At 40.6% G+C, this 27785-nt stretch overlaps 1 protein-coding gene across 2 annotated transcripts in view; it reads left to right on the top strand.

The window, feature by feature from the left end:
• b3gat1a (beta-1,3-glucuronyltransferase 1 (glucuronosyltransferase P) a) overlaps positions 1-27785 on the top strand; it is a 194149-nt gene that overhangs the window by 83901 nt on the left and 82463 nt on the right. Inside the window, exons 2-3 of one of the 2 annotated variants that reach the window (XM_037775205.1) lie at positions 18190-18320; positions 18993-19661. The gene's annotated coding sequence lies outside the window, so the exon portion shown is untranslated. Of the gene's footprint in view, positions 1-18189; positions 18321-18992; positions 19662-20467; positions 20781-27785 lie in introns of those variants that run through there. The other variant, XM_037775206.1, reaches the window with a different exon arrangement.

The raw sequence follows: 27785 nt of genomic DNA, 5'->3' as shown, positions 1-27785 counted from the left end.
GTTGTTTTGTTCAGTCTTTTTTAGAGACTTGGATTGCAAGACAGACTGGAAGTACAACTACAAGGTGCACTGCAAAGAGCGCACCAGCAATCACTCAAACTAAAGCCTTTATTAATCCTCTCCCATAAAATATTTTTGTTTTTCTCTTCTGGTGCTAACCAGCACATTCCCCTGTGTACAAAAGACAACCATTAGGCAATAGCTGCAGGGAATAACGGTCCATAAACAATTCATAGAGTGAGTGGGACTTACAGAGTAAAGTAAACAAGAGTGAGGTGTGTAAACAACAGTAGTATTCTCTGCTTAAAAATACACAAGAGGACAAGAGGGAAGAGTTTCATAGAGAGCAAAACATCTCTGACTCTCTCGAGAGACAACACATGTCACTGAATGCTGAAATCACTTGATCAACAAATCTTAAACTCCCTTTCTCTCCTCTGCCAATCCAGCAACATCCCTCAAGCTCTGCAAAGATAAATATCCTGCAGTATTTGCAGTATTTCCTGCACAATATGTAACAGCATCTCCTGAGTGCTGCAGGCCTGCGCAATGTGAACTTTATTGGAGAACATGCATGGTACATTTGGCTTTATTGCACTATTTCCCTGAGTACAGTGGAATGTTTTACTTAGTAGCTTGGCAGAAAATACAGTGTGTATAGTGGTATAAAGGGATCACCAACCATAAAAGATGTGGTGCAGTGGGAGCAAGTCCAGTTTAGAACGTGGTATTTCAATCAGAAAAGACTAATTGAAACAAGAAATAATTAATTTATTTGGTGCACAATAGGAAAAGTTGAAAAGATACTAGACAATAGCTGAAGATCAAAACACAAGCTACATAAAGCATAAAGTATCTGTAGGCTACACTGGGAAACATTTTTATGGAAACAGCACTTCTTTGCACCGTCCATGCATGTTTGATAAATCGTTGCTACAGCTATGAAAATATGTGAAAACATTGCATTCCCTTGCTGTTTTAAACATCAGATGCTGCAGGTCTTTTCTAGAAAATCAGTGTATCCATTGTGTAGCAACAGACAGAGTAAAGTCGAACTTTCTGAATGTGGTGCTCTTTTTATCTAACAGAAAGATGAGAATGCTAAAAAAACAGATAATCATCTCTCGTATCGATGCTCCAAGGGAACACGTGACGGAGCTTTGGATGTGTTATACATCATATTGTGTTCTTTCTCCTCGTGTTTGGCCAGTGTCTAAATGAAGAGGCAGCTTGTTGATTTTGCTTTCTGCAGTAACTGTTCTGTCATATAGCTGGCAAACCTGCCTGTGTAGTCAGTTTTACAAGTGTAGTGATCAGTTGGTGAAACATGCAACAGTCAGCAGTAAAGATTTATCAGCATTGATCCCCATAGGTGGAAAAGTCCCTGTAATGTCACTAATCACTGGAGAAATGAAGCTGCCAGAACAGTCTGAACTCTAAATTTCACAGTAAGCTTGCTAACTTGCTAAAAACAAATAGACTGCTATCTTGGTTTTTGGCCACCAGCGTCTTGGTTCTTGGCCGTCTTGGTTTTTTGCAACCAAAAATAACACAAGAGGGTGGAACTCAGTTCAACCGAACACTTAATAAGACATTTTTAGGCGACCAAAATGTTACAATGATCTTTTATGAACTGAAAACACACTGTGAAAGGGTTAAAGTTGTAAGACGAAAACACAGACAACTCCCAGACTGGACAACGCCATGGTAGCGACCTGTCAATCACAAGGTATCCCTGCCCTAAATCATCCCCTGCTTTATGGTCTATTTGACTCTAAATGGGACCATAGTTTACTTAATGAACATCATGCTGTATTGAAGAAGACTTGAAACTAGTGATTGAGACCATAAACTCATGATTACAATGTTTACTGTTCAAACCCAGAGGTAACCCACTGGGTAAAAAGAGTGTTGTAAAATAATTGTTGGGAAATGCAACAAAACTCAAAGCATTGAACCAGTTGTTGCAAAGAAAATAAGAAATAGGAATATATCAATCACAATAACTACTACTACCACAGAAATTAGTGGATATTTTCACAATCTCAATGTGTATCTGAGTCACTGGTGCTGAAAACATAACCAGGCCCCGATGCTATCCTGACAGTAATTGAACTATTACCATAATAAAACTGTGAAAACTGCAACTTCCAGCAGGGAGCAGACTCTGGGGCAGACCCAGAACATGCTGGAGGGATTATACTGTATCCTACCTGGCCCTGTAGTGCCTCAGGATTGTACACGAGGAGCTGGAAGAAGTTTACCTTGCACGGCAGCTGGATTCTGGTGATGTCACGAGATCACGTGAGAATTGAGGGATCACATATCACTCGAAATCCATCTTGTCAGGCTTCGAAAAATTTGTTTATCCGGCAAGCCAGGGCATGGACCAATCAGCGTGTTTTGAGGAGCTACTGGCGGCTACGGGTGTGACTTACTGTACCTGTCTGTAATGCAACACAGAGAGGTGACTGTTCGTTCTAAACAACAATGGCGGCTCCTGAAGAGGTTAGCGTAGATGCTGCATTAGCATCAGTTATATCAGAACTGGAGAGTATTTCTTCTTTGAAAGAAAAGCAAAGAACAACACTGAAGGCTTTTCCCGATGAAAAAGATGATTTCGCTTTTCTTCCGACTGGCTGCTGCAGGAGTTTGATTGACAGATGGTTCATCCAATCACCTGTCAAGTGCCTGCCCTTTTCCAAACAGTTTCCTAATGACATCTTCTCAGATGGTTCTGTGTAACAAACCATCTGGGTGTCAGGTTAGGAGGAATTGGCTTGGAAGAAAGATGTCTGAACCACTAGATATCCTGCTATCACTACGACCTGAACCCGGATAAGGGGCGAACGATGGATGGATAGATGAGTGGAATTATTTAGTGTTGTAGCTTTGTACTTTGCTGTAGGCTACCTAACAACAGGTGACTGTAAAAGCTTTGACACTTTTCTCCTTCAAGGCAAGGCCCGTGCTTAGGACTTGATCAGTGGCAAACAAAGAAGCAGAGAAATCAATGCAACAACAACACCGGCTTCACTCCTTGACCAAATCAATCCGAGATGTTTTTTCTTTCCACGATTTATTGAAGCAATTCACCCCCTTACGACTACGGAAATGTGCTTTGTCCTTAAGCTGCCCTTGCAGGCACTCTTCACTGCTCCACACCTCTCCACCTGTGTGTCAACCCCACAAATCCCCACCGCACTCATTTATAGTAGATTTTTTTAGCCTTTATATATCAAGAATATGATGAGCTTGCCCCAGTGGAGCAACTGTGACTTTATTACCTTCACAGTATACTTGAGGCATGGGAGAGCAATGCTCATTCTTTTTCACGGTTTTCTAGCTGGTTTGACAGTTTGAACTGGTGATCACTTCATCAGAAGTCAGTTTTTTTAATCTAAGCACGCTGCACCGCATACTGGGAGCATTATTGTGTTTGTCGCATAGTATTTGCTGTTCTCTTCTCATTTTTTCATGCATCTGTCACTGAACTCTTGTGTATTATATTGTAGACACAAAGAATGCAGCAAACATCTGTGAATAAATAAAAAAGTTGAGGCACAGCTGCATGTTGATTTGTTTTCCTGGACAGCACAGCTTTTCAGTGCTGACTTGGCACCGCTGAGGTTTTAGATATATACGCTCTCACAAACACACACAAACATAAGCATATTTTGCTTCAGTGACAGCATCACATTATAATCAATAATCAATGACATTTTAGGGGCACATTCAAACAGTAAATACACGGTCAATGTATGTATATATTTGGGGGTACAACGCAGCTGAACTGTCTGGTTTCTGCCTAAAATATTACGTAATAATGATATAACAAAATATAATAGCTTTACTGAGTGTATTGCAGACAGTGCAAAGGCTTTCCCATACACTCTTCTCAGCTTAATTCATTCCAACATTCCAAGTTATCCCAATGCAATGGTTCGTATAAAAACGAAAACGTTTGTCCTCATTTTTCGTGCGTTTTCCTACGAATGTCCAGCAACATGTGATGCACGTGTCAATTTCCGCTCCTTACATGCATACAGTCTTTTTGAAATAAACATCCGTCTTCCCAGGAAACAAATTAATTAGGTTTAGGCATCAAAACTATTTATTTAGGTTTACGAAAAGATCGTGCTTTGGGTTAAAATAACTCTGGAAGTGGCGCAACGTAAGTGCGGAAGTTACGTGAACGATAAATAAATGTTTTTTTACCCGACCTCCCCCCTATGTGGCATTTTTCGCTCTTTATACTTCCTGGTTCAGGATTATGTGGATTACATATGAATTAATTTTGTGGGATATATACGGATTACAGTGCATTACTTTACGGAGGTATAGCTACATACGGTGTATGAGAACAGACTGCAACATATCCTCATACATACTCATACATCAATGTAAAAATATCCCATCACAAGTAAAAGTCCTGCAAAAATAATAATACTAGCTAGTTAAACAAAACTTACAGGAGTATTATCAGCAAAATTTACTTAAAGTAAAAAGAAAAAGTTCTGCTGAAAAATGTGCCTGATATGTTGTATATGACATTATTAGATTTTTTTATACAGATTTATCAATGTGTAAGTAGCATTTTATTGTGGTAAAAAACAATGTATATAAAAACAATCCCTCTCAATCATCACTTAAGACCCTCTAGAGGTGTGTGGTGGTGTCTGTATCTGCAGAGACCCTGCAGCCTTCTGCCTGGATTTTCTCTTTTCTTCTTATTTGTGTGTTAAGGACGTTTCTCGACGTCAACAATAACGTTTTATTTCTCTGATTCACTGCTTTGTTCTCAGTAACGCTGCTCCCTCTCTTCATTCACTCTATAGCTCGCTTGACCATCGCTGCTTTCTCTCTCTCTCCCTTGCTCATTGAGCCGAGGAGAAGTGTCCAACTTTGAATGCCGTGTGTTTACAAACAGCAACCGATAACTGTTGCATATAATACCTTTAACCAATAAGCAGCTTGTTGTTCAACACTGTATTAATAAAAGAAAATGTAAGAAGTGTTGTGTACATTTGGCCTCTCAGGGGATACTGCAGCTTAAGTGTTTATCTTCAGCGCCACTGACATCAAACTGCAAGAGAAAATGTACAATTGATTGGCGCCGTAAAACCTTAAATAACAAGCGAGTCATCTAAAAGCAGAGCGAATCGGGCATTGCATTACATTATAGTTAGAGGTCATATTGTAAAATGGGACTTGTTATCAGAAGGCAACAGATTTACATTTTTGGACCACCTAAGAAATCAGGAGCTAAAAAAAATGAATACAGCCTCCCTAGTGTACGGATGAGGTGCCCTTGATCAAAACAGGAAACAGCCCTCCGCTCCAGTGGAGCTGGCTGTGGCTGCACTGGGCAACCCCCAGACAGCTGGTTGCCTTGAATACATGTAACGCTGCGAATATGAAGCAGGAAAGGAACATGCATGATCACATGACTTGGATTTAAGGTCAAAAAGGAGATGAATAAAAAATGTATTTATTCATGTCGTGTCGGCCGCATGTTATGAAATGATTTTCCAAGGCTCCTTGATTTGGAATTTCTTCAAGCATACTCTATACTGTATACTGTGTTTTAAAAACAAACTGACAAACAAACCTGACTGAGACTACTTTATGTGAAACTTGGCTTGGCGTCAATAATGTATCGTATTTAACGTACAGTCAGACGCATCATTTATTTAAGTGCTGAAACATGAATATCTCCCTCCGAACAATTGATTTTCACGTCAATAAAGTGGATTGAATTACCTATTTAACCTTGACATCAGTAAAGCTACAGAAAAAAAGAGCTCAGCAACACACTGAAACACATTTGCAGTTAACACACATTCACATCTTTACGTCTGGGAGCTGCATTCATTCAACCACAGTCTTACAGTGCTGTCACTCAGCAGACGTTGGGGGTTAAATGTCTTGCTTCAGTGCTTGACAATGCACACTGAAGAAGTCTTCCTCACAATGATATCCCCAGTTAGTCCGGGCATTCAACCCAGCAACCTAAAAGATACAGCAGCTTCTCTATTTGTTAGCCTGCTTCTGTTCATATTGAAACCCCCACAAACACAGTTATAACTGTTTTGAAAATAGGTCTTATCTCAGAGTAGGGCTGTTGCGATGAAGGAATTTCCCCTGTCGTGATAAAGATTGGCTCAATGACGTGATATGCGTTATTATTGCAATCTTTTTTTACGCAAATTACTTAATTAATCCTGATTTTAGTGCTATACAAATAAGCTTTATTGTTAGGCTATTATTAAGTATATTGTTGCTTTTTGAATGACAAAGATACTTGTTTATTGTTAAATGCAGAACACAGAGGGACAACGAGGTGCAGTGTTTTTTTCAGCTGGGACGCTTTGGTTGCATTTTGTTGCTATGATACGGAATATCTGCAGCAATAAAAATGTCGGCACAAGGTAGAGTAGTTGCTCTGGATAAAGGGAAGGCTGAAGCATGTAGGGAGAGATGACGGACCCGCCGGTCTTTGTGTATTCATTTCTCCTCCGTTGTTGTTGTTGTTCAACACTTGTAGCTACATGTACGATGTGACGGTTGGTCGTTGTGGTATTTGTCCCGCCCCTCCTCCATTGTGATTGGATGGATGGGTAAAAACTCAGACACTGATGAGTGCATCGTTTTACTCAAGGCTGAACATTTTTCAACTCATGGCGACCAGAAAAAAACACCACAGGTGCAGCGCTCAGTAAGAATACTTCGTCACGGTCCTGCCGTGGCGCTCCCATTGCAAAGAATTAAACAAATTTGAACATAGCAGTTGTGGCGGTTGCTTGCCATCCCCTGCGGTTGACTTGTCATTAGCGCGGTATTGCAATATTGCGGTTATTGCGACAGCCCTAGGTGGACCCAAATATTTGACTATTCGGTTATTCGCTCGTTGGGTAGGTAATTTATTTCCAATTTTGGTATTCTGATATTTTTTTATTTTTACAAACTTGCATAAAACACACCAAACCTTTTGGTAACAAATAACATTACAAACAACAATACTATAGAATAACAGAATCCTTAGAAATTCGTTATTTTAATTAAACCGAAAAACACGTGTTGCAGTGCTTTGCCGTCCATCTCAGCAGAGAATGGAGAAATGCCTGGCTGAGTACTGAGTCATTTCATGGAGATGAGACAAGAGCCGTCGTCGCTGTTATGTCGGAGCGAAACACATGCGAGGCTCGGGCCGAAAGGGCAAAGAGGAAGCCTCCACAGTCTGCATTATGCACGGGCTTGCAGCCGGGCACTGCAGCCTCAAAACGCCGCCGTTTAGGGGGAGAGGGCCCGCAAACGTGTCTACACTTGCACACACAGAGGGATGAGGAGAGGAGACGCTTAGTGCAGACACAGCAGCTTCAAAACGGCGGCGTTCAGGGGAAGAGGGCCCGCAAGACGCTGAGCGCGGACAGAGGCGTTTTGGCTGCCTACTAACTGAGGGGTTAAAGCGCTTCTGTGGTCACGACGGTCCCCCCCAGACACAGCAGAAGCATCGAATATTCGCTGTTGATTACTACTAAAGCTCCGAAGCCCAAAAAAATCGTATTCGGGACAGTCCTACTATTGAGGTCATTTTGGGATATTACTGCACAAATCCCAAACTACCCAGTGACAGCGGGGGGTTAGTGTTGAGATTTTGGATTGGAATACATAATACATATGTCTGATAGGAGTCCTTTAATCAGACTCTGGTGATGCACACAACTCCTCATCTGTCCACAGTATCTGTCCACAGTGCATTTATTAAAGATCTAAAGTGAGTTGATTTTTGATCTCTTGATGAAACAAAAAAAATGCTGGCTGAATTCAATATTTCATATTTTGTTTGTGCATCTGTTCGTGTGTGTGTGTATGAAAGGCTGGTGGAAGTAGAGAGAGGACTAGAAAGGGTGTCTTTGTTTGTTTGAAGCCAGTGCTTCATTGATTACCTCACCGGTTTCAAGGTAGCTGAGGATTTTCCCTTTCCTGCGTTTTCTCACAACGCTTTCTTCGGGCCTCTGAGTGCACTCCAGTAACCTCATCCATAAATTTGAAACAAACCTGCCTTGCAAGCAAATTGTGGGCTCTCGAGGCGAAACTGCAAACCCCTTTCAAATGCAAAGGCTGAATGTTGTTTTTATGCTGCTGCTGCTCTTAGCAGTAATGAATATAATAAACATTCATATACAGTAATACATAGTGTACAGTATGTGCTGTAAAGAGGCTCAGTTAGGCAACTAAACCTATTTAATTTAGACAATCACATTATTACTGTTATTTCTCAAGCACCTGCTAGAAACCTAAATGTTCATATCATCCAACAATTAAATAAAGAGAATAACTGTCATAAAATAGACATTTATGTATACTGCAATGTATACATTTAACATTTATGTCTTAATGGAAAATATCCTTTATTATGAAAGATTATTCAAATCAGGCTTAAATTATTTTCGTAATAGCTGTCAGAAGGACTAACATAATGACACAACTGTTCACATGCTGTAACTTTTATCATTTGTTTGGATGGATAGAGATAATTAATTCCAGCCCATCTGTTTTCTCCACACCTGTAAAAACCCTAAAGCTCTCAAACAGGAGACAGGCGTATCACACTTATGTATTAAAAAAATATAAAATCAAAGCATGGCTTTGCTGACAAACTTGGATGGAAAAGTGCTGCCTTTGGATTTCATCTACTAGGGAGGGAGGTTGTTATGCTGTGAAAAAAATCAACACTAAAGGTATAGTGCTCTCTCAAAACTCAAAAGAGTGATTTGTGTTGGATTTTTCAGATATGGAAAGCAGAGCTGAGGTCACTGAATAGATCATCTGATATATGCAGCAAATGTGTTGCGGAGTTCAGTTTGGAGTCATTTTGCCTGTTTACAGCTTCACTTCCAAACTGCCAGCCAGAGATGATGATCATATTTTTCTTGTACTCACGAACCGTTTGCCAGTGCATACTGATGAAACAGCGTCTGCTATTCAGTGGCTAGAAACAATGCGATCGTGTCCTATACCCCCACCTGACGTCACACCTTTCACCACTTCTGAGCTCTCACACATATATCAGTATTGTCTTCGGAAAATGAACACGGACTGCAGCATCAAAATACAACAGCACTGGGTGAGCACAGTTGGAAGTAAACACAAGTGATGCATAATTCCAGGAAGTGTAGTGTTTGAATCTGAGATGAGACATACAAGTGTTTCTGTTCTCATTAATGATGCGGTGTAAAAAAAACAGAATGTGCAGGCAGTTCATGTAATAAGAGTCAGGGTAAAATTATATAAGATATTAGGGAATTAATTTAGGAAACATTTTTGATTCTGTTCTAATCATACCCTCACCCGATTAAACTGTTATCAGGCCATTAAAAATTCTTTATCAGACGCTGTAAGATATAAGAAACAGCTAATCCTCATCTTTAGATCATCCTCGTCTTTAGGTTTAGGCAAATAAAACTACAGCGTCTTTAGGTTTAGGCAATAAAACTACAACTTTTTTAGGTTTAGGTAATAAAACTACAACTTTTTTAGGTTTATGCAAAATAATATTGTGTTTTGGGTTAAAATAGCTACAAAGACAACTACACATTGTTGGTTTCAAAGGGGATGTGAACTCCGGTCTTCTGGGTGTAAACCCTGTGTTTTGTGTCCCATCCTTTGTCCCCGACCTCCACCCTTCCTGTCATAATTACTACTGTCGCTAGAGGTTGCTGTCGTGTTTCTTTCATACCTTCTTTCGTTGATCTACCATGTGAATAGATGAAAAAACCTACTAGTGGGTGTAGTAGGCCACTATTGACCCACATCTATGGTGCCTATAGCGACTGATGATGCCTATTAAATAGCCTGACAACAGTCTAAGCGGCTGAATAAGTGGCACGTTTTAAAAATGTGCAGTGATAATATGAAGCAAATTTAGCTGTTTATTGATGTTTTATTTTCATGTCAGGCACACAAAACAAACTCCCACAGAAAATATTGTTGCACACATTAGATGATCTATCCCAGATCTAAAAAAGTTTGCATAACAGTTTGTGCTGAAGTAGTATTGACCCACCACCGTAGCTTTTCCAGCGAGACCTCCCATACACACAGTCGGATAATAGCAACGGGGACCTGATCGATCATTGTGCTAAATCGTATTCCACTTGTAGTTTGACCTCTGTGATTAATGGGCAAATGGCATTTCACCGCTTCACCGAAAGCAACCAGCAGTGGTGAGTCAACATGACCATTTAAAAAGGTTTGCTAGTCAGAACTGAAAGAACATCCTCATTACTGAGTTAGAGTTGTCTGCTACACCAAATACATGTTTTAGGAAGGGCATGAGGTTACACACACACACACGGTGAATGATTCATAGGCTTTGATTTATCTAAGGGGTTATTAAAGCAGTGTGAGCACCTGCAACGAAACCTGTCAGAGAAAGGGGAAGGGTTAAGTCAGCTGTCAATGTAAGATGTCAGCGGGGTTATAAATGTGGTACTTCCTGTCATATTTACTCGTGGTTTGTTGGGATTTCAGCTTACAGAACATCCAGTCACGAGAAAAATCAAAGTCAACTCTTATCTGCTAATAGATTGAATGTTGGGAATAGAAAACCTGACATTTACCAGATATATTCTCAAATACCTGCAGCAACCCAGAGTTTTTAGCGTGTGTGTTTGTGACTGTCTGTATGTTCTCGTATACTGGAGACTATCATATGTACTGTAAACAAATATGCCTTCTCAAAACCTGTTGAGCAGGTGTTATAGCTAAATATTAAAATGCTAACTTTAAGATGCCGTTATACAGTAATGATATTTGACTATTTATGTTAAAATGGCAGGTCTCATCCCCAAATCGTAGTGCAGAGCACCGTTCAACATCAACCGTAATGTTACAACTAAGCATCCACAAACAAAGGAAAATGTGTCCACAGTTGAAGTTGTCATCAGCTATCACTTGCTTTTTTTTCTCTACTGATGCCATTTTGGCCAAATGAAAATTGTTGCGCAAAATTATTGAATTATTCAAAGGTGTGAAGAACGTCAAAAAATATTTAAAATGTATCATAATAATAATTTGTTAAACGCTAAAACCTTAATTTGTTTGCATGGATATTCAGAACAAAAGGAACATCTTCATTACTGAGAGAGTTTTTAGCTACATTTAAATACATGTTCAGGTTCTTTAAGAAGAGCATCACACTCTCTAAATGATTCATCAGGTCTGATTTATCAAAGTTAATATCACACCAGCGAGAGCACCTGCTTGGAAACCTGTTAGACAAAGAGAACAAGTTAAAGGATTAGGTTTAAAAAGAAATTCAGCTGCAAATTGTACATTCTATATTTCATCTATTACATTAAATAAAACTACTAGTCATCTAATGCTATAATGCACCTACTGTTATCCAAGTCTTTGGAAATCAAATGTACTCCCGCAGAGTTGAAAAACCATGGAGACTCTGCATCAACACATTTTTTGGTCAAGAAAACTTGGCCACAGCTTATTAACTTGTCATCACCCATCAAGAACGGACATTTTCCAGCTTCCTTGACTTCTAGTGATGTCATTTAGTCCAATAAAACATAGTTATAAAACATCTAAAACAGTATGTCTTGAAGACCAGCTGCCTCTATCACTGGGCTTTATGATGTCTTGAAATAGCCTTCTGCTGGTGGGTAAGGGCATATCTGGTGTACTGTAAGAATAATAATAACAGACACACAGTATTTTTATCTGGACTATTATGTGTCAGGCGCTCAGTCCTCTTACAGATGCAGGAGTGTCAATCTGTGATTTGTAGGTGTCAAAGGATTTGCCCTTGAATCTCAGGCGTCAGACAGCTGTTTGTTGATCTGTCTGAGTCGCTTGTATGCCGAAGACCCTGTCCAACTGATGGCCTAATTCAATGTAAATACAGTCCCTCCTCAGCCTCCCTGCTGTTGCCAAAGACAGCTGTTCCTCGGGCAGACTTGGCCTCCCGCCACTCCCCTCTGAGCTTTTGAAAACACTGCAAACTACATTTTTCCCTTGAATGAAACCATCAAAGGATGATTCGGGTTATTGTTATTCCAATTTTTTTAATTTCCTCCATTCATTTAATTGTGGTCAAAATATTATGACTTGTCTTATAGTGGAGCTTCACAAACCTCCAGTTTGGCACATCCAACTTCCAATGCAAAAACAAATAGACTGATAATGTCATGCATATGTAGTGTAATAACATGCATGTGTAGTGTAATAACAACTGCTAGGTGTGGAAAGATAATTCAAAACGAATTGTGGTGGAGGATGTGTTTCAGCCTCTTTTAGGGTTCAGTTGTTCTTGCCTTTATCCACTGAATTTGGTACAATTAATAATGATGGCCAAAACTAAGAAAACATACTCATTTCTATAGCCAACATGTGTTTGCTGAAATAACAACTGTCATTAGCAAGTTGTATCCGCTAGCTAACTAATTAAGTTAACGTAAGCTCCACAAATTGGTCTCAGGTAAGTTTGACTGGAGTCGCTGGAGTGCAAACTTCCCCAAATCCAATAGAGAGCAGTACCTAGCTGCTATGTCAGCATAAGCTGCGATGAAGTAACATCCAGGACCGGCTCCCACATAGTAGTGAAATACAACACAGTGGATGTGCTAGTCGTGAATGGGGCCTTTTTTTATGTAACCTGTAACCCCACAAAAATATTGTAATATGACAGGCTCCTGGCCTTGGAAGTAGTCATGGGTTAGGCCAGCCTCATCTCACAGAAATGACCACGACTTCTTAACAGCGCATTACATGGTGGTGGCACGTAATGTGTAAAAATGACGTGCTTGCACCAGGGAAACATTTTCAATGGAAAGTCAATTAGGGTTCTTTGTGGTGGACTCACAAATTCCCAGGCTCAACAGAAATACGTTTTAATCTAAGTCAGCGTAGGGAGGTCGGCGTGGATGGATGGATGGGTCAAAACACCCAGTTTTCACCCAGACCAAAAGTCAACACTGACTTATTTTAAATTGCATAGGCTACCTAAGTTAAGTTATGCAACAAAGGTACTTATTTTAACCCAAACCATGATCTTTTCTTTCCTAAACCTAAACAAGTAGTTTTTTTTGCCTAAACCAAAATTGTGTGGCAGCATGTAATACTAACACATTACGTGCCGCCACCATGTAATGCGTTGTTAAGAGGTAGTGGTCATTTCACATATGCTTAGGCAGTAATCTAGTTAGCTAGATAGGCTAACGTTTGCTTCTTACATTGGAGCTAGGGATGTCACGATGAGGAAATCGGCATATGCCCGAACACTGTGTAACACCGGTAACACTGGTAACATCGACTAGCCTAATGAGCAAACAAGGACACCCATTCTTTACACTTATGCTCTTGTATTATTGAGGGTAAAAAAGAAAAACACCATTCAAAGAGATATCCAATGCTTGACAGACATGTCATAAGGGATGTATAATTAATTTCTGTTTTAATGGATAGTATAATCAACACCAAAACTTTTTATCTTTTATGGGTCTCATTTATTTGCCCTGCAGTCTTGTTCTTCAACTGTTTCTACAACTGATGCCGTATTTGTTGCTTTTCAGTGATGCGGGTAATTATTATCTAGCCTTGAACTCATTCATCTGAACTGAAGCATGTGACAAAAGCATGACATATAAATGTTTACCCATGAAGTGTAACATTTTATTGTTAAAACAAATAAAATAGAACACATCAGTGACTTGATTTCAAACTGAACTTAAATGTTGACAGAGCATGATAGAATTGCTATAATCTATGTTTCAATGACATACTGTGTTTTGGGGAATTTGTGTCAGCACACAAAGTATTATGTGCGCACCCACGGCTAATGCTGCCAAGGGACAATCTCATAACCACACACCCATTTGACATCATTTCCTACATAACACTGAAGTAAATATGACGACAGCCATCCAGCTGCCACAGATGCACTACACCCGTCTGGACAAACACTGTGAGGAAGACTCAAGGAGTCCCCACCCAGGACAAAAGTAGAACACCAAAAATGTAACTTTTAATACTCTGCTTTCAGTCGCTGCTACTGATGAACCTTTTCACACTATAGAGGTCAGAGCAGCTATATCTTTTAATGTTTTAGTCAAATGATAAAGTTTACTCTCAGTTCCACAGCTGCTCTCTAATTCTGGCTCCAGGAAGGCCACTCATTTGTTATGAGGAAACGGGGCCAGTACACCTTCACTATCTATCAGTCTTAGGGACTGTCTGAGGGGTCACCCGGCAACACACTCACCTCCAAGTAATGATACAGCCCAAGGCCGTAGACGCAGGGAAGCTATAACCCAAGCGGTTATTGGGCCGGCCACCTGCCCATGTATCAGTTTAATGTTCTTCATAACCATCACATACACGCTAGTGTCATTTATCCACACCAGGGAGAGTTTATTGTAGAGGTGTCTGCTTCAGAGACACATATGAGTCAGACATTTTGGGAAACAGTGACAAGCTGCCACAGTCTGTGTATACTCACTGTTTTATTGGTCATATTTGCACTCTCTCGTGTGCCGCTCGGAGAAATAGCATAACTGTGTCTGACACAGTCCTGACACTACACTACCCTTTTCCATTCTCACTCTGTCGCTCCTCTTCCCTGGTAAGTGTGTGCCTCTAGGCCATCCTGCAAGACATGGAAAACACAATTGTGCGAAAGTGTTCAGACTGAATTCAGAAAGCTCTTGACAACAAATTTTTACCAAAAGGGTACGGTAATTGTTTAGACACTGCAGGGAGCATTTTTCTTCTTCGCACTGAGACGTGGGTCATTTGAAAGATGTCGCCTTCCAAAATGACAGTAAAAAGGCAGGACACTGTTGTAAATAAAAGCTTGTTTTTCAGCATTTAGTCACTGATTACATGTTAGAATTTCATTTTAGTCACTGTATTCAATGGGATGTACTGTATGTTCAATATGGGAAAAAAATTGTAGACTGTATATAAGAAGTGGATGTAGTCACTGTGACATCACCCATTGGTTTGTGGACTGCCGTTTTGAAGCCTTGAGTTCTGAATTTTGGCCGTCGCCATCTTGGTTTTTTGGTTTGTTGCTAGAGGGTAGAGCTAAGTAATATTATGACAGTTTTAGGTGACCAAAATGTTACAATGAACTATCACAAACTGCAAACACTGTGAAAGGGTTGAAGTTGTGAGACGAAAACACGGACAATTCCCAGACCGGACAACGCCGTGGTAGCGACCTGTCAATCAAAAGGTAGCCACGCCCTAAAGCATACCCTTTATGCTCTATTTCACTCTAAGTGGGACAAGGGCTGAGCAATATGATGATATTTATAGTCAAAACTATATAAAAATATCCATCATGTATATATTTTTCCATAACGTTTCTATCGTGATATAGGTTTGGCCTATATATATATTTTTTGATGTTAATTTTGCACTCAAGTTCTTTATTAAAGAGTATATACTCAGTACTTTTATTTGTCAAGTGGTGTGGTTATTTTATACAGATTGTTTATTTATTGAATAACCATAAAACATGTTATATTGTGATTTATATCGTTATAGAGATATGTAATGACCTATATCGTGATAGAAGATTTTCCATTCTCTTTTGCCATTTCTCTCAACACTAAATGGGACCATAATTTACTAAATGAACATCATGCTGTATTGAAGAAGACTTGAAACTAGTGATTGAGACCATAAACTCATGTTTACAATGTTTACTGAGGTAATAAATCAAGTGAGAAGTAGGCTCATTTTCTCATAGACTTCTATACAATCAGACTTCTTTTTGCAACCAGAGGAGTCGCCCCCTGCTGGCTACTAGAAAGAATGCAAGTTTAAGGAACTTCCACATTGGCTTCACTTTCCAGACCCGGAGGTTGCCCACTGAAAAAAAAAAAAAAAAAAAAAGAATTGATGGGAGATTGATTTGGTCAAGACAAAAATAAAATTGACTAAATGAAGACTGTTTGTAAAGATAATAATGCAGCAGCAGAAGTGGCATTTTAAATAAATCATTCAGAGCACATTCCTCAAATAAATTGTTGTAGCTGACCTGCGTCTAGCACACTGATAATAGTTTTCAAATGAAGCATACTCTATTTCAGTGGTAATGACTGATGCATTCTTTTATCTCAAAATTGATTTTTAGTGGTTTGGAATAGATGAAAACTCCACTTATCATCCACCAAAGAAATGCTTTTGTGTAACAAGTCCCAAAGTGAGTGTAGTTTGCCAGACAAAGAAAAATTACATTCTCTGGATGCAACTCCTGACTTCAAAGTCTGTCTGAACATTAGATATCAATGGACCCCCAGTGAGGCCATTGGGGCCTGCCCACCGGGCCTGGCTCCAGCTCCGCCAGCATATCGGGGCCCCTTCCATCTGTTGCCCTTGTCCTGTGTGTGTATGTGTGTGCGTGTGTGCGTGTGTGTGCGTGTGTGTGTGTGTGTGTGTGTATGTGAGCTGGCCCACTCAGCTCCCATCTCTATCATCTGCTGAACTCCATTGCTTTTCTGTTTCCCTCTTATTAGGCCTGAAAAGACGCACCAGATGGCTTGTGGGAAAAAAAAAAAATCAAAAATCAAATCTCCTCCAACAGGCAAAGAGGCACCACCCACAGCCATGGTGGAGCTCTGAAAGATTTAAGACATGCATGGCATACTTTAAACACACACACATACATAAAGACCTCATTGGTTCATGCTTGAGTTGTGCAAACAGTATAATGATCCTAATAAATCAGACCATGTAGATGGATTCTTGATATACTGACCCGGCACATATGACCTTGACTCTGTGGCTGCACTGTCAGAGCCGGCACTGTGTGTGTAATCGTGTTCTGTTTGCAAACTGAATAGTCAAGTCAAGTTTATTTATAGTCCCCCTACACAAGCATGTTTCAAAGGATTCATATATCAAACACACTCAAGCTCACATTCACACTGAAGGGTCATTCGGAGTCTCCAGTACACCGACCTGCTTTTGAAAGCATGAACTCCACACAGCATGGAGCGAGGCTGACGTTGAATTCAGGCACTTTTTTTGTGAAGTGGCAACCGTCTTAAAGGAATAGTTTGTTTGGGAAATATGCGCATTTGCTTTCTGGCACAGAGATATACTGTAGATGAGATGATTAATATGACTCTCATATCTGTCTGTATGATAAATATGAATCTACAGCCAACCAACAGGGGGAATCAGCTAGGTAAAAAACGAATCCATCTAACGCCTGGGCCAGCTGTGTGGCTTCTCTAAACTGTTAAAATGGGCGCCAAAATAAAAAGCAAGAAATTCCGCGACGTACATACGCTGCTCATACAGGCAGTGTTGCCCGGCCATAAAGCTCAGATGTTTGGATGGTTGGTTGCTCTCTGTTGTTGAGTCATTTTCACATTTACATTGTTTCATAAATGCAGAAAACCCGGTTTACTGAATAAATAAGAACACAGTCTCACTTTGATGTGCTGAAGCCAAATATAAAAAGAGTGAAATGCACAGAATGATTTGCCATAAAATCTAAACTGAATCCTCTCTAGATGCTTTTCTACAGTTTAATAAAAACAATAATGGCAACTCACTACCATTTCACACTGATTCTACCTTCAAAACACACAAGCAGCTGACAAAAAACATATACATACACAATAGCCTACTTTCCAAATACAACAGCCATTCAGATGTGATTCTAGACGCTCCCTGAACCCTCAAACAGCCTCTTTTTACCTACACATAATGAACCCAGCCCTTCATCCTTTCCAGTAAATTGTTCTGTCGAACGCCCCTTGTCACACTCTCATGATTTTCGATTCAGCAACTCAAGTCATGAGAGTCTGAGCCGACTGACGGACTGAAGCTCAAAATACCGAATGACACTTTGCAGAGAAATGTAGCACGCAGTTGCAAGATCATCTGATGGCTTTTCTTCAGGTTATCCAGGCTTACAGACACACACTCACCAGCACATTAGTGGCTGCGCTCTTTACAGCAATTTAGTGATTTCAATTCCCTCTTGGCTGCTGCTTGCTGTTTTTCATCCTACTGTAAGGGCAAAATGAAAAATAGACTGTGAGGTTTCATATATCAGACGTAATTAAAAACACAGAGTATGTAGAGATGTCTGTGCTTGAGTTTGTTCATTTTCACAGAAATGATGTCTTTCTCTCTGTCTCTCTCCCCCAGGTCTTGTTTTTCATGGCGTACTATCCAGGAGTGTGGTTCCCTCGAGCAGGACCACCTCGGTGTCCCGGCCCTCCTCTCTGGCTGTGCCCAGCTCCTCGGAGAGCCAGTTCTGGTCTCCGGGCTCAGAGGAGGTGAGCTGGTTTTTGATCCTCACACCAGACGCTGTGTCACCTCCACAGCAGACAGGCTCTTTATTCAGTGACGCCTGAAATTAGATGGTGCACTTTTTAGGGGGATGGAAAAGTTGGTGTCGGAATTGGCATTGAGCAAGTCCCTGCCAATCACTGAAACTAACTGACGCTGTCGACTTCCTATCATCCAGAACAAAACGACTTTTGTACGTGCATGCAAAATTGCGTTCATTCCACGCAATTTCCTCTATATGTTTCTGCATGTGTGCAGCCAGTCATGCACGAGGGCTTGCTTTATCTGTGACACAATTGCAGCTCTTCCAGAATGAATTCACCGCTGCCAAAACCAACATATGCTCTTGTTTTATGCGGTGATTCTGCATATGTCCAAGCTGTTGTCTTTAAACGCCTTTATCAGGGATGAAGGATCTGTACAGTGAGGTCATATGTGCATCTGCAAACTGACACAAAAGGGTAGAGTTTGTCCCTTATGCATAGTTAATTATTATTACACAATGAAAAAACAGGAATCACAGGACTCTCCCTCTCTCTGTTTCTTTCTGTCTTTGACCACATCTTCTTCTTCAACCCCTCTTCTCCATCTCACCCCTCCCTCTCTCTCTGAGTGACTCCCCCTCTCCTTTTTCTCCCACTCCCCCTCTCTCCTTTCAGTGCTGCAGCCCACCCTGCTCCGAGCGTTAATGGTACATGCCATTAGAAAGCCCATCTCTGGAAGGGAGGAGGGGAGGGTGGTCTCAATCTCTGCTAAGAGGCTAGTCTAGTCCCCCAACATAAGCACATTCACAGATGTCTCTGCACACGTAGTGCCGTGTCACCCGTCACGACAGAGACGCCTGCTTCTGTGTGAGCCAACGAGCCGCGGACAGAGAGACACAAAGAGTGGATAAAGGAGGGAGGCAGAGCAAGAGAAAGAAGAGGTGAAGAGCCACGGAGCAAAAACACACAGCTACATCGCTGCCACTCTGACGTCTCCCCCCCTCATGCGCCTGGTTCAGCTTGTGTGAGAGAGAGAGAGAGAGAGAGAGAGAGAGAGAGAGAGAGAGAGACGGGAGGAAAATAAATCCTGGGAGCTTGTGTCCTCTCTTTGCTTTTCTTTTTTTTTCATCTCCATCATCCAAGGCATGAAGGCGGGTGTCAGCTGGCACGGCAGAATAAAAGAAAGGGATGCTTTGACTGCTGCCTCTCTTTCGACAAGGGACAAGGAAGAGGAAGGGGGGGACAACACACAGCAGGGACAAAAACAGGATTTCTAGAATGAATGGGAGTCCTTCTGCCGCATGCGCTGGGAATAGCAGTCACACGCTGAAGTCTCTGAATGAGGTAAATAATGAAACCACTTTATCTTCCTTTTTCTCTGCGCCTGATTGGTCGGCTCAGATATACATCTGAGAGGCACTTGAAAGCATGCACATGAGCTTGATAGAGATTAACCAATTCCCATGCTGATCAGGTTGAACGGCAGCGAGGGGAGATTGCTATCTTTGTCCCTGGGTCGCTGCGTGCAGCAGCAGCACGGTGGAAGTGAGAGGGAACATCTATGCATGTTGCATGCCGCAGAGAGGCAGTGTGAGCCGGGGGGGGGGGGAGACAGAAGAGTCAGTGTCAGCCTGATGAAAAGAATTGCTGATAATCCTCATGATGAGCATTTGGATGTTGAGATCGCAGAGGAGGATGGAGAGATTCTCTCTTAACTGACCAGCTGCTGCCACACAATTAGAGTTTAGATTCAGTGAGTTCAATTTGAATTCATACAGTAAAATATGAATATCATCCTTTACAATAAAAATCATGTGAAAGAAATAAAACACAGGAAGACTAATAAAAAAGGCTGGGGGGGTTGAGGGGTAGAACAAAATACAGTGCGTGTTTTCTAAAGTCTGACAGAGCACTTCCACTGGTGACCCTGGGGAGCTGTTCACTACCTTCCAGTCAGAAAATAACAACTTGTCCACAGAAGTGAGCAAAAAAGGGGCATTGGCTTGAGAAAAGGAAAGCTTGAGTCGAAGTTAAGTGGGCTGTACAGTCTCATTTTCTGACACCTACCTAGGAAGCCCTGACTGTTTGTGAAAAGATGCAGTGTTGAGGTTGTTCTCCTGACCAGCACAGGTGTATGAGCAACTCCCTGATCCCAGAAACAATAGTGCATTGTTTCATCCACTTCTAATGAGACGATGATGGGCATATTTTGGCTGTTATAGAAGTATTGCTCCAGTATAGTGGGGCAACCGGAGTAGCAGTCGAGTGTGCAGCATGCAAAATGTGCATTGGCAATATTAAATATTGCAGGGTTCAGTGCTTAATTATATGTATGTTTGTAGTCAGCAGGGACTGTCAGTGGAAAATCTTGCACAGGGCGGTTACAGCGTCTGGGCTCCTGTCCTAAGTCCTTACTCATGTGTCAGGAAACATCAACCTGACTCTCCCTGGAAGTTCTGACTGGTACGGTCCCAGCGCGCTGACACCCATCATGACATCAGGCATATTGGGCAAATATGCTGTCTCTCAAACTCATAGCCTATTTTCACAATCAAGCCACTCCGTCTGACAAAAGGGCATCCAAAAAGACAGAAGAACAGAGGCAATGTTGTTGCTGTCACTCTTTGTGAAATTGTTAATATTAGAATATCATTTAATAACTACTTGATGGTTATCATTATTATAGTGCTGTATGTGTATTTGTGACATTATATGGGGAAATGAACCCAAACCTCACTCAACGTATCCTCATGCAACGGTTTGTATGATATCTTACTAAAAGTTCCTAATTTTTCGTGCGCTTTCCTACGAATGTCCAGCAACTCGTGTCAATTTCCTTTTCAAAATATACCTCTGTTTTCACAGGAAACATCTTGGTTAGGTTTAGAAAAGATTGTGGTTTGGGTTAAAATAACTTTGGAAGTGGCCTAACTTAAATACAGAAGTTATGTGACAAATAAATCAACGCTGACTTCTGGTTTCACGCAAGGCATGAACACTGGTCTCCTGGGTGTGAGTCTGGTGTTTTTTGGTGTTTTTTGACCCACCCATCTACCCTGATCTCGTCTCTATGTAACATATTTTCATACAATGGTTTGTATGATATTTTACGAAAAAGTAATTCCTCCTTTTTCATTCGTTTTCCTACGAATGTCCAGCAACACGTGTCAGTTTCTGCTTGTTACATGCATACAGTCCTTTCAAAATAAACTTCAGTTTTCACAGGAAACAACTTCCTTAGGTTTAGGCAACAAGTTAGGTTTAGGAAAAGATTGTGGTTTGGATTAGAATCACTCTGGAATGGCATTACTTAAGGATGTAAGTTACGTGACAAATAAATCAATGTTGACTTTTGGTTTCAGTTTTTGGGCGACAGTCTGGTGTTTTTTGACCCACCCATCCACCCCGATGTCCCCCCTACGCACTTTATTGCTCTTTATACTTCCTGGTTCATGAGGATTACATGCAAATTGATTTTGTGGGATATATATGAAAAACAGTGCATTGCTTTTCGTAAAGGTGTAGCTACGAACGGTTTATGAAAACAGCGTGGGTCAATGCAGGGCTGTGTAGTATCTATTAACCAACACTGGGAAATACAATAATCCCCACTTTCTAAACTTCCCCCATCTGTTCCACTATCTACATACATGATGGCAGCAACACCTGGCGCCCGTTTCTCAGCCTGTACAGTACAGTATACGCTCACATGCAATGCAGCTGTGCGTGTTCCCAGCTGCCCCTCACAAGGGTGTTAGCATGCTTCAACAGCGCTGCACTCTTTGACCATGTATATACTTAGTTTCTGCTAAGTCTGGCAATGTCAGCACATAGCATCCAGATCTCATTTATGGAAGCGGACGGCTTGTCATTTCATTCTGTGTTCATGGATGCCCCCTCGCCTTGGCCATACAATACACAAAGTGCTGAGAGGCCAGAAATGCAAGACGCACATGATGTGGCTGCAGTTCTGCCACCGTAACTCATGACTTACAGCATGAAATAGAATAGAATAAGGCATACTTACAGAATGACATTTTTATATATTGTAATTTATTTCTTTTGTGATTGTCAACAAATCTTTTTTTAATGCTTTATCTATGGTTTATAACCATCATAATTCATAAATGGAAATAACTTTTGGTCTGCCAGATTGCCAATCCACATTGTGGTTAGTTTATTTGCTTTACTGGCGTTTCTTGCTTCTTTTTTTGGAGCATTTTATCTCTTTAATTGATTCGGAAAAGCCCTATCAAACTCTACTTTCTGGAAGAAGGTCAGACTAAAATTTTAACTGGAGAGCTGAATTGTGAAGTGGAAGAACCCACACCTCTTTATTAATAAAGCTTGTTATTTTATAATAAGCTTTGAAATGTGAAGCAATAGATGTTAGGAACACAGAAACACAAAGATAAAGCAAGCTACATGGAGCACACGTTGCCATTTCTACACTAAAATTCATTATAACAGCATATTTATTAATTATGTACAATTTATGGCACCATTATCTAGAATAAAAAACAAGGAATAATGTACAACAAATGTCTTAATTGTACAATGCAGGTATACATTATGTTGTAGAAATGCAGGCGTTGAATGTCCATATGTGTAGGACACGTCTTCATCACCGATAGCTCAGCAGCATTTCACACATCGTTGCACAGTGTAATAACGTGCATGACGCCCGACAAGACGGAGGGATTAGACTTTGCACAAATGTTTTGAAAGCTATTGACAAAGCTGTGGAGGTTTAGAAACACAGGGCAGTGAGTGGGTGCATGTAGAGCATGTCTACCTACACTGAGAGCTCACAGATACAGGTTTCTGAACCCCACTGGGTAAAATTCACTTATGTTTGATGTCTGTGCTGTAGGTTTCTCTTTGAAGGTAGCTGAACTTCTCTGCAGATTCAGTCATGGAGCTGTCCAGCCTCAGGCAACACAGGGCCGAGGCAGCCGATATGAGAATAAAACATCACCATTATCACATACAATAGATGCTCTATATGTGTCAACACAAGCTGTTGTCATACACCGTTCGTACCTGTATATATCCCACGAAATCAATTTGTATGTAATGTAATGTGATCCAGGAAGTATAAAGAGCGACAAAGGCCGTGTAGGGAGGAGGTCGGGGTGGGCGGATGGGTCCAAAAACACTATTTCGCCCGGGAGACTGGCGTTTGTGTCCCGTGTGAAACCAGAAATCAACCTTGATTTATTTGTCACGTAACTTCTGTACTCCTGTATCGCCACTTCCAGAGATATTTGAACCCAAATCACGACCTTTTCCTAAACCTAACTAAGTAATTTTGTAGCTTAATCCTAACTAAGCAGTTTCTTTTATTTTATTTTGAAAAGACTGTATGCATGTAACGAGTGGAAACGTGTTGCGAGGCATTTGTAGGAAAATGCACGAAAAAATGAGGAATAACTTTTTGTAAGATGCTACGAACCGTTGTGTGAGGATACATTGCTCATCAACCCACAGTATTACAGTATGTGCTTAGGTACATAGAACTTGAGTATTTCATACACACAATGACACAGACCGCTACATGGACTCCCACATCTTGCTATTGTAAATACAGTATAAGCATTGGGAAAGCACACTCAAACAAGTGCAGTGGATACTGAGGGGAACTGGTGAATCTTTATGATCATTAATATTAACCACTGTGACTGTTTCCCAGAGTGACACCACAGCAGCCTGATCTGTTTGAGGCTACATCAATAAGTCTGAATCTGAGGGTTGCATGTCAACAGTAGTGTAAGCCTTATATACTATAGTTTGCATGTATTACACTCTTCCTGCTGCAAACTACACAAAATACTTTAAAAATACCAGCATTTTAAAGTAACATTCTTACATCAGCAAGCAATGATTATTACTTATGCATGACCAAGTGCAGATTGGCTGACTCATACCAAAAGGACCAGGATGTTGCATTCAAAGTGCTTAATCTAAGTTAATAATTAACAATAAAAGTAAAGCTGCTAGTTTCAGTTTACTTAAAAAAATATCAGGGCTGCACAATATATCATTTTTCTTTTTTATCGTCATCGCGATGTCAACTACCACAATAAACACACGACGAAAGAATGCGGAAAGACAGTATCAGTAGAAACCTGCACTTTAAAATGTTATCATTCTTTTTTTTATTGGTACCTTTTGTGTTCAGTTCGATGTTCAATTTGTTCAATAAATGGAAATATATATATTTATTTTTTTAATTCAACAAGCAATTAGTTGGATTTTGCAGTTGCAGAAACACAGAACTGAGTACAGTTAAATATATGGTTATTTTTATTTATATATTTTTTTATTTAAGAACGGACAATGCACGTTAATTAACATGAGCCATCATGTAAATGTGGCAAATTCAGCCATACATGCTAATTTTCATCTGCCATCCCTGCAAGCAATATCGTTATCGCGATATTCAACAACGTCATCGTGTATACCATATTTTCCTCGTATCGTGCAGCCCTAACATTTTAACTAAAAATGATTTTCACTAATTACATGCCCTCCTGGATCCAAATGTTGCTGCATTTCCTACAGCATCAATATGCTGATCATGCAGTTTATAGAGTAAAAGGTCCTCTTGTAAAAAGAGAATAATTCCATTAATAGATAGTAAAGAGAAACTTTGTTTTTTAAAAATCAAAAGCAAAAATAATTGGCTCTTGAAGTACTAACAATATTTGTGAAGTTAATAGTCATCCTCCACCACTGCCTTCAAATACCTTTGCAAGACCTGGATGTTCATGATAAACTATTTTCCTTTTTCACTTATTGGATTTTGTTCAGATGAATCCAAATTAGAGGGAAGCAAGATGTGCATCATTAAGTAAAGATGGCTTGTAACAATGGTGTTTGCTCAATAATAATTCCAAAAACTGAGGTCTAAATTGTATGAAAATATGTGATGGCCTGGTTACACTGTGGCCCCTGGTGGTCCCAAAGGCAGGGGCTTAAAACACATGCCCTTTTTAATGAAGAGCTTAGAAGCAAAGTTATAGCAAAATGAAACTAAGATCAATCTGTTGGGCCCTGCAGCCACGCTGTCCTATACCTCCATGGATTACACTCCATGGGGCACTTAAAATCTGTCTGGCTGCCCATTAAGACGGCCACTATCCTGGCTCATTAATGTCCTGCAGAGGAATTAGAATAAACTGTGCTCCACAGACTTGTACTGGCAGCGGCTCTCTGCCGTCTCTCCAGCAGCTTTTCTCCTTCCAGGGACAGCAGTTTGTTTGCCCGCCGTACATCAGAGCAGCTTGGAGTGACCAGCAGCACACAATAATTAGATGTTCAATTCCTCCAAACTGCTGTAGCTGTTGAATTCATCCTGACTTGTTTCAGCGATTTCAGCAAAGGTTGCCAAAGATAATCACTGTGTAGGACATCACCACTCACTTAAATGGGAAATAGGGTTTGAAAACCGGGGATTATAAGATGAGGATGGGACGCTAGCCTGGAAGTAGTGAAGCAGTACGAGTCACAATCAAGTGCATTAAAGTCAAAGGAACGGAGCGCTTGAAGTGTGATTTTAATACAATTTTTGTTTGCCATTTTTTCCCACATTGTGCTGTATTTTAGAAAGGACTGAAAGTCATGCTGTTTTGGTTATTCCTCTTTTTCCTGAAGAATATAAGGGGCTGACGTGTCTGTCTGTGTCTCCCAGCGGTAGCTTTCTTTGATCACTTGCGACACGGACCAATGTACCTTTGTCAAACTGTAGGAGGTCAACCCAGTCGCCAGAAGAAATGTTGGCATTGGATCTCTCTGCAAACCACGGATACGTTGAATGGCGACATTTCTGAACCAAAAATATGTTTCATGAATACGTTTCATATCAGCCTCGTATCACGCATGCAGAAACGCAATGCCTCGTGGTTAACGTTGTGAAAGGATCATGGTTTCTGTTCAAATAATAACGTAACAACGCAACAAACCACTATAGTTAAGTTTAGGAAAGAACAACATGGTCGGGCTTAAAACTACTACGTTTGTACAGTTAAGAGGACACTGAACGTTGTGAACACGGGACATGAACGAACAGCTGATTGCAGCGTGATGCATGGGACACAAACAGCTCCTGAATGAAATCCTTGTGTTTGTTGGACCCATCCACCTACCCATCCACCTACCCTCCTGCCTGCCCGGTGTGTCTCGTTTCACTTGCTCTGACCGAATGCAAACATGTCGGTATTCAACGTATCCCTGGTTTGCAGAAACATCCAATGCCAACATTTTTTTCCTGGCGTCTGGGCTGAGGAGGTACTTCTAAAAACATTTAAGTTGGAGGTCATGATTCATAGAATGGAAAACCAGATTAAAAACCAGGCCGTCCTCTCTAATATTACATTATTGCTCATTCCAGGAGTTGAGACCTTCGGGTTTGATTGTTCTTTTGTTGATGCTGCTTCAGTTTAATTCAGTCAGCAGACTCCTACTTCACTTATCATTGTCAAGCCAAAGCTAATATGTTTGTTTTAGGCAACAAATAAACTAGGGATGCCTACAAGAAGCCCTTTCCATTTACTCCAGCGCTCAGTGAGCTTTTGCGCTGTATTTCCAAGCGCTGTATCCAACCAATTTGAATGTTTTGTGTTGTAAATGTCTGGCCTCTTATTTTATTTTCTGTTGGCTTTGCTGAAGTTTATTGACGCATTTTAATCAGGTCACAGGTGACACAGCCAACGATCATCTTCAGCTGATTTTTGTTCTAAATAGTTTGATCGGTGGTCTCTATAAAGGCTGATCAGAAGAGCCGATCAGATGATGCATCGATTCTGAATTTAAACCAATCCGACTTTTTCATTCTCAATACCGATAGCAATGCAGAGTACCGATCTGATACCAGTGTTTAATTAATAAGCTGTATGCCTCACTGTGTGGAAGTGACTGGGATCATTCTTTTATGTGGAAGGCAACATCAGGCTTGACTTTAACATTGCTTTCCTAACTTTGTAAAACAAAATGTAACAAATAAATATACATAACATAACATAACATAAATCTACTGAATTGTTATTTATTATTAAAATAATAAATCGTACACCAACAACCTGGCAAAAAAATCTTCAAAATTAACAGGAATTACAATTCAGGTGTAGACCTTTTTAATGCAGCAACAAATTGGTCAAAATTGAAACAGGAATTAAAATTCCAGTCCATAATGTATATAGTATATATACATAGAATTTAATTTAATAGATCAGCCCCATTGTCACCGATATCCGAACCAGCTATTTGAGTCAGTATCAGCCCGATATCCGATCCAGTTTTGGTAGCAGTGCATCCCTAATTGAAACGTTTTCAATACTCATTTATTTGCTTTCTTGCCTGCTCTTTAATTGGCTCTGAGAGCGTCACAGCTGGACACACACACACACACACACACACACACACACACTCTGTAGCGCCGGGCCTGGTGTGTGTGTGAAACAGCTGGAA

The sequence above is a fragment of the Sebastes umbrosus genome, chromosome 7, assembly GCF_015220745.1.
Source record: "Sebastes umbrosus isolate fSebUmb1 chromosome 7, fSebUmb1.pri, whole genome shotgun sequence".
NCBI lineage: Eukaryota > Metazoa > Chordata > Actinopteri > Perciformes > Sebastidae > Sebastes > Sebastes umbrosus.
This window is presented reverse-complemented; position numbering and strand designations above follow the sequence as displayed.